Source organism: Choloepus didactylus, chromosome 5 (assembly GCF_015220235.1).
Source record: "Choloepus didactylus isolate mChoDid1 chromosome 5, mChoDid1.pri, whole genome shotgun sequence".
Lineage (NCBI taxonomy): Eukaryota > Metazoa > Chordata > Mammalia > Pilosa > Megalonychidae > Choloepus > Choloepus didactylus.
In genome coordinates, this window is record NC_051311.1 from 135,307,308 (window position 1) to 135,322,352 (window position 15,045).

A 15,045-nucleotide genomic window follows, 5' to 3' on the forward strand; every position below is an offset into this window, starting at 1 on the left:
CCCACTGAGCTCTCCATTTGTGCTTGAAGCAATTTGCAATGGGCACTTTCTGCGTCTTGTTCTCACACGTGTCTTGGTCAATTAGTACAATGTCACAGCCGTGTGTAGTTATTGTAACTCCAGCTGTGAGCTGTTAATAATAAACTTACCCACAGGACAATCCTGCCATATGGCTGATGGTCAATCAAGACTAAAATATGCATTAGCAAAAAAAAAATGCCCCTGTCAACAGTAAGTGGGGGTAGGTCACCGGTTAGGGTGCTGGCATGTACCAACCGAGTTCAAGTCAGTGCTGTATCTCCAGCATCCTTGTCTTGCTCCTACTCTACAATGTTTGTCCTGAGACACAAAGGAGTGATAACTAAAATGACACAGCTGGAATCAAGAAGACAAGTAGACAAAACATGGTGAAATGTATAATACGGTTTGGGGAATAGGGATTTGTTGAAAAGAAACATAGCTCAGATTCTTGACTTGGAAAAGGAGACAGATCTGCATTTTGGTCATGGGAAATGATCTGTGTGTTACAAGACAAATTTTATTTAATGGGGGTTTTGAGACAAATAAAAACAAACTGATTTGCGGCAAATGAGTGAAAGAGGAGCAGTAACCGACTTGGGTGTTTCCAATTAACTTCTTCCACATGACCACAGGACTTTTTTGATTACTTTGGTTTGGTTTTGAATTTTGGATTTGGGGGGTGGGAGGGGGAAGTGGTTCTCTTGGCAAATAGCTGAACCTTGACTTTCTTGCCCGCAGCTGTAACTACCACAGTATGGAAAGCAAATGGCAATGCTAAAAAAGCATCTGCTTGTTTTACAGGTAAAACTAATACGTATACATCTCTGTCAGTTTCATCTGAAGTGACAAAGAATCAGTGCAGAATGGGGTCCAGTAAGTAAAAAGCCAATTATTTCATTCAGTCTGTGTTTTTTTTTTTTTCCTGTTACTCATTTGTTTACACGAGCTCTTAATACAATACCTATCATAAGTAGCTCTTGATAATATGCCAGGGGACAGATCCTAAAGAGTATACAGCAGTTCTCAGCTCAACATATTCTAACTGAAAACCCAGGTTAAAGCAGTACATGCAACTTTTCCTTTGAATTCAAACACTCTTTACAGCCTCCAAGAAAGGATCCTTTTCTTTTACTTGCTTTTATATATTTTTTTCCTCTTGATTAAGAAGTGAAACAATTCCATCCCTACTAATATCCTTTTCCATAGAAAGGAGGAAGTATTTTACTCACAAGAAACAGAATATCTTTTAATTAATTGCCATTTAAAGCATAATCACACAATAAAAACCCTATTAAAAGCCTGGAAAACCATTTGCTTGCTGTGGAGACTGACTTATTACTTGATAATTAGAAGCACCCTGCTAATGATGGGTACTTGGAGGGTGTTTTCCCTGAGGTGGTACCGATTCAAAGAAAGCATCATTTGTGGTTATACTTTTGCCATTTGGAAGACCAACTACCCACTTCTCCTTCCACTTTCTTTCTAGATTTGCCTTAAAATTGTTAGAGTCCAGGGAAGACTGCTCCTCAGGGGGATAAATACACACACAAACACACACATACAAGCTTCTCCTCTTCCCACTTAGTTGGTTGCTAAGACTTTACTGAGGCTGATCGATAGGGTCATTTTGTTCCCCTGGGGACATGTGGCAAGGTCTGGAGACTTTTTTGGAAGTCACAAGTGGGGTTGGAGTGCTACTGGCATCAAGTGGGTAGAGTTCAGGGATGTTGCTAAATATCCTACAAAGCACAGAAGGGTTCTGCCATAACAAAGAATTATCAACCCCAAATGCCATTGGTGCTGAGGTTGAGACAACTTGCGCTAACTCAGTGAACTTAATTGAAGGGATATGGGCTTACAGATTTAAGTTCAGCCAGAAAGCAATGAGACAGAGGGGTACCAAATTCCTCTTTTTCATCTCACTTTCACTAACCCCACCAAAGAACTGTGCATGATCCACCCCAGCTCTGCCTAGGCCAGTTTTCTCTGTGATGCTCTAAAGCAGGAATTGGCAAACTCTGGCCTGATGTGGCTGCCACCTGTTTTGTACCACCCGCAAACCATTTCGATTTTTTAAATGGTTGAAAGAAAATAAAAGTAATAATATTTTGTGACATGTAAAAACTACATGAAATTTAAATTTCAAGGTCCATAAACAAAATTTCACTGGAACACAGCCATGCCCTTTTATTTATGTATTGTCTCTGGCTGCTTTTGGGCTACAACAGCAGAGATGAATAGTTGCAATCAACAGAGATCACATGGCTTGCAAAGTCTAAATATTTGCTCTCTAGCACTTTGCAGGAAAAGTTTGCCAACCTGTGCTATAAAACCTAAGAGGCAATGATGTGGACTGTGTAGCAGACAGACTCAACAACTCCTGGAGGTCCAACCTGTACCCACAAGTGACTGTGACATGTGGGTAAGTAATCTTGCATTATTTTTGCATATAGTACTCCCAGATATCATAGGTTTCTGGGGGTCATTTAAATACAAGTTCTTTATTTTTCTGATTTTCTAATCTTCCCATCCATTATAACTTTCATCCCTGTGAGTTCAAAGCCAGGCTCCCCTCTCAGTCCCCTGGCCCAGCTCTAGCTTGAAGCAGGGACAGGAAGCCAAAGGGGGAAAGCAGGAGGAGCTGGATAATCCTCCAACTGGAACCTCAGCCATGAGTAATTCAGCAAAAAACAACAACATGGAGCACCAGCTAGCTGCAAATTCTCAGACAGCCTCCTGAGTTTGACATCTTCCTACTATTTCAGAAATACTTTAGACACCCAACAGAAGTGTCCTCCTGCAAAAATTGGGGATGTTTGCTTATACCCACACAGACATAAAAAGCTTAGCTAACATAGGATTCTCCAAACACAGGGTCATTGCAATTTAATCTCACCAATTTAAAATGGAAAGGAATGCAGTGCAATAACCCAGTCCCTGGGAACCGTGAGTGACAAAGAGGTTAAGCAGCCCCCCCACCCCCCAACACACACACACACATTCAGTTTGCAGACATGACATGGACACACACAGGAGGCTGTGGGAATCCAGAAGAGGGAAAAATCATTTCTGGATTTGAAGATGATGATAACAATAATGACAATAATATCCACCATTTGTTGGGTGCCACAAAGTATTCTGGGGACTTGACATAGATCCTCACAGCAACCTGAAATGCTGATAGCACTTGACCCATTTTACAGATGCAAAAACTGAGCTCCAAGTAGTTAAGCAACTTGCCTCAGCTCACAGAACTAGTAAGGTAAAGAAGCAAGGATTGAAACCATGTCTGTCTAACCACCCTTCCATCCATGTTGAGGGGATATGACATGGAAGAGGTAGAATGTGAACAGGCCTAGAAGGTGAGTAAGATTCAGATTGGCAGTTTAGAGGGAAGAAAACATTCTAAATTGTAGAAAGAAATAGGAATGAAAGAACAGCCTCTGGAGTGGGTGTGTTTCCTTAGGGCTGGTTCGAGGACTGAATAGAGCAGTCTCTTGGAAGCACAGAGCGTGCACAGGGCAGATCTTATTGGAAAGGATGGATGGGGGCCCAAACGTTGCCAGATGCAATCACTTTTAGAAAGAGAGCTTATAACGTCTTGACATTTGATGTTGAGGCCATGCAGAAGGAATGAGCTATGGTACAGCGATTACTGGATGAGGCCCAGATTCTTTTCCTGGCTCTGCCACTAACCAGCCCTGTGACTCTGGGCAAATCACAGCCTCTCTGGGTCTTACAGACTAAGAGATGGATAAATGCACACACACACACACACACACACACACATGCACACACACCAGTTCTGACATCTTACATAGAGTCAGAGCCTAGAGTGGCTAATATGCACTTGGCCCAAGTTTCTCCCTTTATTGAGGAGTGAAGAGTCAAGGTGCTTGGGCCCAGGGCTCATGAATTTAAGCTCTGAGAACATTGGGTATTTGCAGCAAGGGATAAAGATCCATGATATCACTTCCTTCTTCTGCATGAGGTCAGTTTGCATTCTGGGCACTGACTACCAGGGTGTTAGTGGCTGTGGTTGTTTGTTTAGAATAGTTTCCAAATCCCAATTTCTTCAAACATGAAAAAAAGTGTGTTTTTCAGTGCTAATTATTTTGCCATATGATAGAAACTGACACCCACAGACTGTGTTGGCTTTAAAGGAGGAGACAGGAGAACGAAAATGTCTTCCCTTCTACACCCTGCTTCCAAGCTTATGTGCTGCGCTGCCTGACAGAAACTTAGCCTCTGCTGACCCCACAGCTGCCATGTCCATGTACATGACTGGCAGCTGTACTCCAGGCGAACAGGATGCACTAATATTTATAAGCAGAGACAGCCTCTGGCTTTGTTGAATAACCCCATGTATCTAGTTTTACTGTTGCTTCTTTGCCTGCATCACAGAGAAGTGCAAGGTATGAGCTAATACTAGATGCCCCGTTTTACCTTACTCCTCTAAAAGTCACAATTGTATTTAGCAGATTTCAGCAGACACAGCATAACCAACAGAACCACTCCTTAAGAATATACCTTATGAAGAAGGAAATGTAAATGCCAAGTAACATAAGTAATTTAACTTTATATAAAAAATATATGTATTCAAATATATGTTTACTCTTTAGAGTGTGTCTGATTTTTCTATACACACAAACACACAAATGTTTTAAACAGTCTGGGTAGAGAAAATAATACTGCCAACTTTTTCTTTTGTGTGAACTTTGTATATACAAAACTTAAACGAATGTGGGTGTTTATAATTTTAAAGATGCACATATGTAAAACATTCTATCGTATATTTATACACGCAGTTGATTTAACTGAAAGACCCTGTATTTACATCTTTTAATTGTGTTACGTGGGACAGTGCTACAGGCACTGTTTATGTACATGACATTTATGACTGAAAACCAAGTGGCTCAGTGGAAGTTAGTTCTCCATGGGTTTTGAGACTATTCCAGACCTAAAAATAAAGTCAAGTGCCACCACGGAAGAGGAGGTGGGGAGCTGAATGCCTATTGATTCCAAAGTACTTAATGGGGCTAAAAGAGGGGGGAAAAGTCAGACAAATAACAAGATCTGAGTTTATTTTTCCCATTCAGGGAAAGAAAGAAGCTTTCTGCTCCTGTTGACGTGTAATATTTGAAAGAGGAAGAGGCACGGGGTAAGGACTGGGAGGTGGGCAGCCTTCTATGGAAGCTCTATCCAACACTTCTCAATGAGGATTCCAGAAGGCACAGCCTGTAAATGCCTATATTGTCTTCCCACTCTGTAGCCACAGGCAGCTGAACATTTTGCTTGGTGTGTCCACAGAAGTTTTCTTCCTGCATCCAAGGGTTCAGGATTTAATACCCACTCTGTTTGGAAAAAATCCCCAAATCAGCAAGGATGTGGTCTGAAGGGTTGAAGTGTTTAGCCACACATGCAACACACACAGCTCAGAGGAATGAAGTGGCACGTTTATCAGGACTCAATGGGAGAATGTCAAGTTCGGGGTCCTGGATGGATTTATTTGAGCCACACTGTTCAGGGGTTACTGAACTTCTTCATCCTCTCGAGGTACTTGCCTCCTTGTATTGTTCTTCTCAACTGTAAAGGTGCCTCTAGCCTTTGCCACATGTTATTAATGCCACTGACAAGTCTGCTTTTTTTCCCCTCTCTTTATCAGTAATTCAGCCTTATGAATCCAATAAATATCAGCCTAGACTTAAATGATACATTTGTGAATTCTCTGTCTTCCCCTCTGCTGGTTTCCAGCAGCTTTGGGTTAAATTACCCTACCAAGTGAGACATAGTTTGTGCACAGATTAGTGTCCCTGGGGAAATGCTGGGAACATTTATTAGGTCAGCTCAAGTCGTTCTGGAAATCCAGGCTGTAGTATTAATCTTCAAATATGTAAAGTAGAGGCTCTCTCAGAATGGACAGTTGCCCTCTATTTTAAATTCCAATGGCTGCTGAAACCAACAAGTTAAACAATTTTCTGTTGCACTCTGTGGGTCTACACAAAGTGTCAGGGGCCATGTGATGGGCAGAGCTGGGAGGGTGATGAGATGGACTTGGACTCCGTCCCTGACTCCCACCTTAAGCATATTTAGTCCAGTAAAATCAGGTTAAAATAATCATCATGGGCAGCTTTGAGGCTTAAGATAACAGAGGAGAGTCTGGGGGCTGGTTGCATGCCCAGAAACTTCAGGCCTCTGCTAGCACCAGCTGGTAGATCCACCACCTGGTCCCCAGCAAATATCCTCCTCAGTCACAGCCCAGAATCAGCTCCACCCCATGCCCCAAGCTGGGCCATCCAGTATCCAAAGCCTCGGCTCTGCACTCCCAATATTTTAAAAGCCCTGTAGGTGAGCTCGACTTCTCTGGTAAAGACAAAGTGCACCACAGAAACACCAAAAGCAGAGAGGGAGAGGGGCATCCAGAAACTGCATCCAAGGGAACAGATTTCAGTAATAGTGGAAGGACAAATTAGATTCAGAAGGAAGAGAAGGTATGTGAAGGGGTATTATGGGATTTGTGTTGCAAGAGAAAAATTATATTGTCTTTTCCCCCTTCTTTGTCTATTTCCCTCTGTGCCAAAGGTGGGATTTGCAAAAAAAAAAAAAAAAAAAAAAATAGACCTGTTCCCGTTATTGAAGCTTTTATCTATAGCCCATGAAGAGAAAGAAGGAAAATTAGGGAAGCCAGACCCACCTCTCCACCACCTACAAACATCACCACCACAGTACTATTGAAAGATTTCCCCTACCCCTGTTTGGGGAAAGGGAAAGTTTTACCTGCAAGAAAACTTTTAAATCTGGGGAGAAAACAATCCTTACATATTTTGAGAGGACTAAAAATCTTAGCTTGCTAACAGTGTTTATAATGCACCCTTTATTGTGAGTACCTAAGGCTTATGAGAAGAAAGTTGTAGTTTTCACTCAGGACTTATCAGGCTCTTATCTCATGGTTGACCCATAGATTACAAAGGGGGTAAGCCCACCCCTGCAGATTTGAGACTTTGCTGATCACTGCTTTGGTGGGAACAATCCAGTCCTCTATTTCTGCCAGCCTAGAAGAAGGATCGGTCATAGATCTTTCTACACTCATTTTTATTTGAGAGTTTCCAATTTAAATCCTCATGCCTTTGCTCTCTCATCCAAATTGCAAACAACGTGGCCTGCTTTCTTTCCTCTTTTTCCAACTTGAGCTTCTGAATCTTCTGCTCTCTGCTTGCCCCATCAAATCTCACCCCATCGCTCAAATGTACTGCCACACGCATTGTCAGAGAGGGCATCAAGAGATGCCACTGCAGAGTCCTTTGTCCTATCTCTGAGAACCTCATTGGGCATACTCACTAGGACACTGGAAAGTCACCTGGAAAGGGAGTGAGGCATGCTGCATGCTGTATTCCACTCTTGAGTTCCACAGGACTCATGAGTCCACTGTAAAGGTCTTAAGACTTCTCCCAGTTATGGAGTCATACAAACTTATTTGACCATAGAACTCCATCTTTTGAGTCATGCCTTCTATCATGTTGCAAAACTAATTTTTGGAGGAATATGTCCCAGGAAATGCAGCTGATCCAGATGCTGGTATCCATGAGCCAAGTGCTTATTAAGTGTCATATCTCAGGAAACAAGCTTCCTCTCCATCCTCCTTTCCCACCATCCATCAAAGAAGGGTGCAGCTGTTACTGCTAAGATTCTAGGTACAGATCCAGAGTAACCAGCCAGGGATCTCAGCCTCAACTCAGCATACTACTGCTCATAATAATACCCAAAGAACCCCAAGAGGTTCCTCTAGTCGGTGTTAAAGGGGCAAAGCCTGATGGTTGTCCAGCAAAAATCCTTTCTCCTCTTCTTCCTTAATAAAAAAGCCTCTGATTTTTGGCTGGACATGTGGCCACACCAAGACTAGAGATCTCAGCCTCCTCTGCAACTTCCTGTGCAACCACAGCAAGTGCATGTGCCACATCTAGAAACTGCATTTATAGGGAAGAACCAGCTCTTTTTTGCCTTTTCTCCTTTCTGTTACTGTTATAAAGGTGTGATGGCAGAAGCTTGAGCAGCTATTTTAAACCATGAGGTAGAAGCCATGTGCAGAGCGAGATAGGAGATGGGGTTGCCAACATTGTGGAGTGAGATATCAGCCCCAGACTGACACATTTGGATTGCTCTTTATGTGAAAGAAAAATAGACTATTTTTAAAAATCATTTAAGCTGCTGTTACTTTGGGATTTCTGCCACTTCTGCAGAATCTAATTCTAACTTCATTGGGTCCTCTCTTCAGCTAACCCCAGAGCCCTTGCAAGGGTATGTCAAAAGCCCAGATTATTTCCTAGAATGACCTGTCAGGAAGTTATCTTGACTGGGAACAAGTTAGGATGACCCCTCCTTTTCCCCAACTGGAGTGACTCTCCTGATGACCATCTGCCCCTCTATCCTGATCCTCTCTCACCCAAGACCTACACGGGGAGAGCAGGAGTCAGGGGTTGGCCAGGCAAGCCTCCACACCACAGTGATTAGCACATCATCAGACCCAGGCCTGGGTGGTCTAGGCTGAGTGGCCATATGTTTTCCCACTCTTTGCCCCAAATAGCCATTCCCTGAGTTTGCCAAACTTTTGGTCTTCATATGTTCACTTGGCTGCATTCCCATTCATTATTACCACCTTTTCACATGAACCATCCAATTTGTTCATTAGTGTATATGCACCAGCTACTCTGATGGGCTGCAGTGTGACTTCTGGTTCAACCTCACACAAGTTCTCAAAGAACGCAGATATCCCCAGTTCACTGACATAACCCTTCCAGTGTACGCCATGTTTAAATCCATGGTGCAAAGGCCAATAAGTCACATAAAGGCAGAACTCAGGCTCTGCCACCCACAGACATAACCTGAGCTGGGTAAGCTCTGAGCCAATGACCATTGGCTAGGATTTGGTTCACTGCAAGAAACTAAAGAATAAAAATGAGCAACCCAGTGCATGCGCTTAAAGGCATAATGAATCTTTTCCCATCTCTATGTTTATGCAATATTTGATTAATGTAAGTTCATTATATATATAGCATGACAGTAAAACTGTATAATTCCACATATATACAAGCATTTGATTATAAACTTCTTTGTTTATGCCTTTATTGTAGCAGTCATCCATTGACCAGAATTAGAAAGTGGTCAAGGCATGTATGTGCTGGTCCTCTACCATTAGTCCATGAAATGCTTGTGGCCCCTTTGCATCCCCTGCAGCACCTAGCTTAGTGCAACAGTTAAGGAAAGTTTCAGAGTCAGTCAGTCCTGGTTTTGAATCCTGAATAGCCAATAACCTGAGCAAATTACTTAAGTTTGCTGAATCTTAATTTTCTCATCCAAAATAATCAGGATAATAACCCAACCTCTTAGGTTGTTGTGAGAAATAAATTAGGTCATATATGAAGCTGTCAGTAAATGGGAGCCATGATTAAACCACAGTGATACAGGTAATAAGTGCTCAAGAAATATCTAATCAAAATGAGTTTTTGAGATGCAAGACTCAATCTCCCTAATCTACAAATTCTTCTGTACATTGCCAGGTCCCCCTCTCGAAGATACTCAGTTTTATAACATATTCTGACATTCATGTAAGAATAAATGGACATTCGTTTGATTATTCATTCAACCAAAAAGTATTTAGCACATACTACCTGCTGGGCACTGGAAGAGGAGCTACGGATACAGAAATACATTTGCCTTCAAACTCCTTAGAATCTAGGAGAGGGATAACATGTAAACCAATAAGTGCTATAAAGGGTTATAGGTACAAGAAGTGTTATGCAAACAGCAAGTGCCCAAAAGAGGGGATGGGCAGCTCTACCTGTAGGATCAAGGTGTGAAGATGGCAAAGTTACTAAAGACTTCAAGGAAGAAATGATCCCAAACTGAGTCTTGAAAAATTTGTTATTTGTCAGGCAGAGTGTCCTCAGCACAAGGGCCAGTGCAGGCAAAGGCAATAGGGAGGAGTGCATCAGGCTGGTTTTCAGGTAACTGGCAAGTAACTCCCCATGGTTAAGGGTCAGTGGAGGAGAGGGGAAAGATTTGGAGTTGGGTGAGGTATGGACCAACTGAGGGAGCTTAGTCCATATCTTGTAAGCAGCAGGGAGCTCACTCACTCAACAAATGACAATCTCCAAACAAAAAAGATGGACAGCAGTACCCAGAGAAGGGATCATGTGACACTAGCAATGACCCAGTTGACCCAGAGACAATGGAGTCGTCGGGTCCTTGTCTTATACATCCTCTCAAATTCCCAGCAATACCACTTGTTCTGGTCTATCCGCTTTCTCCATTAAACATCACCTGTTCGGTGTTTCTGTTTCCTCAGGAGTCAGTTCTCTGCTAGTGATAGCTAAAAAATATGCTTACCCTAGCTGAGCTTAGCAGTCTACCTCTGTAGTTAGTTCCCAGCAGGACATTACCCAGACCTCCTCAGCTCTGCTTACAGGAATAAGAAAACAGAATAGCATCAAGAACACCCTGTGACCCAGTGAATCAGTGACTTCCTGCTCAAAAGACAAGAGTAGCTGCTTAATAAATGATGAAAGAGAAGAAGGGAAAGAGGAATAAACTAAAAGAAAAAGAGTCAGGAAGACCCTGCACATAAGAGCTTGCACATCAATATCTAAATCTAATTGCTGAAGCTAAAACAAGACATGCTTAAGAAATTGCTCATGCCCTCCTCACGAAGATCCAATGTCATTGCCAACCTGGTAAGAGTGAATCATGTGGACATTACTTAGTTTTTGACCCCTACTCCCATTCCTTTACCTATAAAAACCCTAACTCACATCCCCACTTCAAACTGGTTTGGGGAAGAGTCCCTCCAGTTCCTTGCTGTGCACTTGCAATAAATCACCTTCACCCTGAGAGACATGCTTCTCCTTTGTAGCACTGGGTCAGGTGGGCCCTTTCATTGGAAAGAGCCATGCTTGTGGTATCACTAGATAATGGTAAATATCTAGTTTTAAAAATCTCAAGTATCACATCAGTGTACATTAGTTCATATTATTTATTCTAAGTTATGTGTTTGCATTTAAACAGACTTTCTGAGGTAATGCTTTAAACCAAACAGATAAAACCCTAATGGTGGAATTTTAAGTATTAGAAAGTGGTGTTTTACCATTTACATTAGTCAGAGTTCTCCAGGGAAACCCAGCCGACATAATGTAAATATTATGAGATTTATTACAGGAATTGGCTCACACAACTGTGGAGATGGGCAAGTCTGAATTCCATAAGGCAGGCCACAAGCCTCTGATGAAGGCTTTCAATGACTTCCCCAGAAGCTGGCCAACTGAAGTAGAGACGGAAATGCTGCTCCCTTCTGACTGCTGAAATCATCAGTTCTCCTTTTAAGGCTTTCCACCGATTGGATGAGACTTCTCTCACTGCTGAGGCAATCTCCTTAGTTGATTGTAGATATAATCAGCCACAGATGTAATCAACTTACTGGTGATTTAACTCCATGAACTATCCTCACAGTAACAATCAGGCCATGGTTTGCTTGACCAAACCACTGGACACCATCACCTGACCACACTGACACTTGAACTTAACCATCACACCACTAGTCCTGACTGTGGAATCAGCTCCTTTCTTGACGTTTGTTGCCAACAAAAAACTTTGCAGAAAAAAAAAATAATTTACCCTTACAAGGCTGAGAATGCATACAGTCATACTTATAAGTACAATTAAATACACTTTGACTCTATCCCAGTGCCTGGCATGCAGTAGCTGCTTAACAAATGATGAAAGAGAAGAAGGGAAAGAGGAAGAAAAGGAATAAAATCTCATCCATAACCTTTTTTTTTTACATGGAACTTGGTGGCTAAAACAGATATTTTTCTCTTCCAAAGGGGGCAGAACAAAGGGCACAGATATTGAATTTATTGCCACTAACCCTTATATCCTAAAATTTGAAATATTTGAGTGTAAAATAAGCTTCATGTTGTATGCTCTTTATTGGATGCATAGATCTGTGTTTATGTAAAATTTTAATGGCTGCAAAGTCAAATTGCAAAAATGATTCATTTTTTAGTGATCTTGATATATCATGCTGCATTCTAATAAAATTTTCAATACTGGATATAATGTAGATTATAATACTAATGTCTCCCATGGGATCCAGTGATCAGAGCTCCTTTGGTAAATGTCCTAGAGTTAAGGTTAATGCACCAAAGAGCTGTAACTCACTGACATTTAATACCAGCTGATGCAATACGAAAAATTCAGCAGCAAATGCAGGCTGGAGAGAAACTCTTCTTCCAGCTTTGAAGTCCAAGCACTGCTCAGAATGTTTTCTGCTCATATTGTTCTGCTCATATTGAGATCAATATGGTTCTGACACCATCACCACAAATACACATTTATTTAAGAAATACAAGAAAAAAGCCATAGGAATAACCGTATTATAGTTTAATGAGATCTTTAAGAGGTAATATTATAACAAGAAATGAAACTTGAACTCTTTGAACTAAATTTTTTCAGGAAAGCACTTCAAACTCTTGAAAGGGAAACATCAAAGTTTGAAGGGCAGATATGAAAAAGCCTCCCACTCTTACATCAAAATGACACAAATTCAGTCTGACATGCATTCACAGTGAGTTTTGAGTGCCAACAAAGATAAAAAGGAAAGGGACTCATACTTGTCCTCAAGGAACTTATTACAATTATCTTTCAACTGATTGAGATTTTTTTCCTTTCCTGAATTCCTGTTCCCTTCTGCCTAGTCCAAAAAAGTCTGTTGTGGTACCTGATTTTTAAAAGTACTTTCTTAAGATACTCAACCTCTTTTGTTTTAATAGGAAATCACAAAGTCTAACTATAAAGAGAAAATGTTTTTTCACCAATCAGTTTAACAAAGACAAAGAAGTTTGGTAGGTGGGGAGAGATGTATGGCCTTTATAGAAAGTGATTTAGTAACATTTACCTAAAGTTTAAATGTATATACAAATGGATCCAGCAACTCCATTTCTACAAATGTACTGCTCTTTGCAAGTATTTTGCTCATGTGTGAAATGCTGTATGCCATGCATATTTATGTCATTTATATTTATAACAGTATCCATCAATAGGAGATATATCAATAAATACCTTCATAGATGAATATTAAGAATCTTTAAGGAGCGAGGAAGTTCTGTATTAGCTGATCTAGAACCACAGCTTGATATAGTTCTATGTGAAACAAATAAGGTGCAAAAGAGTGTATAATGTGTTGCCATTTTTGTCTAAAGAGGTGGGCTCTCTGCTCCACTTCTTCTCTGCCCCTGACAATCCTCATCTCTGTGATCAGGTTAATTTTCCCAAAGACCCACTTTATTAATTCACTGAAGAGTTTCTCAATCATCACATATATTCCAAAATTCTTAACTTGGCCTTTAAAGCCATCTGGGCTCAACCAGTATTTTCTGGACCAGTATTTACTGGATATAGTCCAGTATTTTCTGGACTATATCTCCACGCAAACTCAAGGCAAGCAGGTTGACATGTGTGTTCTGCAAAAGAAAGGTACTTTTCCATCTGTGCTAATCACCTGGCACATACCCCACACAGATCATCATTTATTGACATCTTGTGACATCTCTCGAAATCTGTCCCAATGCCACCTCTTGCATGAAGACCTCCCTGATTATCCCAGCTATAAGGGCTTTCTCTTTCCTCTGAAATTCTTTAGGTCCTGTGGTCTCTGCTCTCTTCATATGAGTCCTCTCACTTTGTATTACCATTGCTTTCTAAACAGGCAGTGCTCTCCTGACAAATGGGTTATATTTTGAATTTTCTGTGCCTCACATTATCTGGTTTCTGCACAGTAGTTAGCGTTATGCCTCATACATATATAGACTCACGGGAGTTAGATGGGAAGGGGCACTAAAGTGGTCCTCTGAACAAGCCTTCTTATTTTACACAGTGGTTAAGTACCTCCTCCAAAGGAATGCTCACAGCTCTAGCAAATAAAACAAGCTTGTCAATATCATGGAATGAAAGGAAAGGCCCAAAGCAATAAACATATTTTTCTTTAACATGTCCCTATACTTGAGCCCTTTTTATCATAACTGTGAAATAACAAACTGAAGGACCAAGAGGACCTCCACTAAGGTCTGAAGTGGAGAATTTGGTCTAACAGGCTGCCGAAGGAATGGACAGCATAATACTGTGTGATGGTAACACAATATTGTAAGTACTCTGAACATAGATGAGTGTGAGTACAGTTGAAAGAGGAAGGGTAGGGGCATGTATGACACCAGAAGGAAAGACAGAAGATAAAGACAGGGATTGTTTAACTTAGCGAAACCTAGAGTGGTCAATCATGGTGATTAAATGTACAAATATAAGAATGTTTTTAAATGAGGGAGAACAAATGAATGTCAACATTGAAGGTTTTGAAAATTGGATGGTATAGGGGAAAAATACAATCAATGCAAACTAGAGTCTATAGTTAACCATAGCATTGTAAGATGACTCCATTAATTGTAACAAAGTCAATATACCAAAGCTAAATGGCTATAAGAGGCAGATATAAGGGAGGGGTATGGGATTCTTGGTGGTAGTGTTGTAGTCTAACCTTTTCATTGTATTTTATTTTATTTTTATTATTCTTGTATCTCATATTTTTATTCTTCATTTTTTTTCCTTTTCTGCTTTCTTTGAGGAAGAAATTGAAATGTCCTCATATAGATTGTGGTGGTGAATGCATAATTATGTGATTATACCGGGAATCATTGATTGTTTGCTTAGGATGGGTTGTATGGTGTGTGAATAAAACTGTTTAAAAAATAAACAGAGGGATATAAGTGCTGGAGAAAATGTGGAGAGACAGATGTACCTATTGCCTGTTGGTAGGGAATGAGAATGGTGCAGCCCAGCTGGAGGGCAGCATGGTGGTCTCACAGGAAGCTAACCATGGGGTTGCCATAGGGTCCTGCAACCCAGTTTTTGGGTATATACTTGGAAGAACTGAGAGCAGGGACATGAGTGGACATTGCACACTGGTGTTTATGGCAGCCATAT

At 41.0% G+C, this 15,045-nt stretch overlaps 1 long non-coding RNA gene across 1 annotated transcript; it reads left to right on the forward strand.

Annotated features, from left to right (window-relative positions):
• The first annotated feature begins 824 nt into the window (after positions 1-824).
• LOC119534709 lies at positions 825-5,196 on the forward strand. The gene is made up of 3 exons (XR_005217107.1): positions 825-894; positions 2,316-2,443; positions 5,121-5,196. It is a non-coding gene; the product is annotated as an uncharacterized LOC119534709 (long non-coding RNA).
• The last annotated feature ends 9,849 nt before the right edge of the window (positions 5,197-15,045 follow it).